The 1,696-nt window shown below is 40.0% G+C and overlaps 1 pseudogene; it reads left to right on the top strand.

Moving 5' to 3' along the window:
- Nucleotides 1-758: 758 nt before the first annotated feature.
- Nucleotides 759-1,335, top strand: LOC122751780 (annotated as a pseudogene).
- Nucleotides 1,336-1,696: the final 361 nt, after the last annotated feature.

Here is a 1,696-nt window from a genome sequence, read left to right as displayed (position 1 = left end):
CTACTTTCTGTTTTGAAACTTTCCTCATCAATAACTTGGATGGCAGAACTTGCTCAATAATCCCTAACAGATAATTTATGAGAAAGATGACAGAAATTAGGTGCTACTTAATACCACCCCTATTTCACTTGATAAGGAAAGATGGGATTGCAGAAGCTCGTGTCATTTCTATTTACTTCATTATCAACCAAGTTGACAGCAAGTGTTTATTATAGTAAAGTCTGAACAATAATTAATCATGATAGGCATTTAAAATATTCTGTGAAATCAAGCAAAACATTTTCATATTAGCTATATTACAAAAATAATAAAGAAAACAAGACAATTGTACTTCTGTTAGCACTCAGTTCATCAGTTCTCTTTCTGGAAGTGAATAATTTTTTTTTCATCATGAGTCCAATGGAATTGTCTTGGATCCCTGTTTTGATCAGAATAGTCAAGTTCTTCACAGTTGATCATCATTAAAACATTGCTGTTACCATGTGCTATGATCTCTCAGTTTCTCTCATTTCACTTTGCAATCAGTTCATTTGTCTTGCTACTTTTTTCTAAACTCTCCCTCATCATTTCTTATAGTACAATAGTACCCCATCACAATCATATGCTAAAATTTTTACAGCTGACATAGACTTGCTCGTACATGTACACATACACAAACACTACCATGCATGGTGGGGTCTGTCCCGGGGCTGTACCCCTCCAGCATCTTCTACACTGGGCATGCAATCAGCACTCCAGGACAGAGGTTCAATGGCAGGATGCAGAGTCAGCTGAAGGACTATCTCTACAAGCTGCTGGTGATCAGTGACCTCAGCATGGGCAAGACCAGCATCATCAAGCCCTATGGGCACCAGAACTTCTCCTCCCACTACCTGTGGGGTGGACTTCACCTTACAAGTGCTCTGGGATATTAAAGGCCAAAAAAGATTTGCAAACACTGCAAGGGTCTATTACTGAGAAGCCACGGGAATATTTATAGTCTTCAATGTCACCAGGTCAGCCATTTTCGAGGCTGTGACAAAGTGAAATAGTGACGTTGACTCCAAGTTAATTCTCCCTAATGGCAAACCAGGTCAACAGTTCTGTTAACCAACAAGTGTGACCAGGGGAAAGATGTGTTCCTCAACAATGGGCTCAAGATGGACCAGTTCTGCAAAGAAAATGACTTTGTGGGAAGGTTTGAAACATCAGCAAAGGAAAATATAAACATCGGTGAAAGTTCCAGGTGCCTGGTGAAGCACATACTTGCTAATGACCTGACTCTAGTCTGTGGAAACTGACATCATAAAACCACATCTTCCTTCCTCTAAGATCTCCAGCGGCTCCAAGTCCTAGGCTGGTGATTTGTGGGAATCTTTTGAGGGTGATTCCATGGCTCCATCAGCTGTGACTGGATATTTATTGTTTCTGTTCAATGCTAGGATAGGGAAATATATGCTTTCTAAAGCACAAAGATTTGTCCCTCTATCCTGCAAGAGAGAAAAACTGATTGACCCTTTTTAAAAATCACCAACTCACTGTTTACAAGTTTTCAGAAAATTGAGTCTTTTGCAAAATCTCAACTCTTTCTGGTCATAACTGTTCATCAAGTTGGATGAGGGTCAGGGTCAGAACCCCCTGGTTTTTTGCATTTTGTAAACAGGTGAGGGAAATGCATGGCAGTTGTTGATTGTCCCATAGGTCTTTAAAGTAGTGA

This window comes from Dromiciops gliroides, chromosome 3 (genome assembly GCF_019393635.1).
Source record: "Dromiciops gliroides isolate mDroGli1 chromosome 3, mDroGli1.pri, whole genome shotgun sequence".
Taxonomy (NCBI): Eukaryota; Metazoa; Chordata; class Mammalia; order Microbiotheria; family Microbiotheriidae; genus Dromiciops; species Dromiciops gliroides.
Note: the sequence above shows the minus strand (reverse complement) of the source record. Positions and strands in the feature narration are given on the sequence as shown.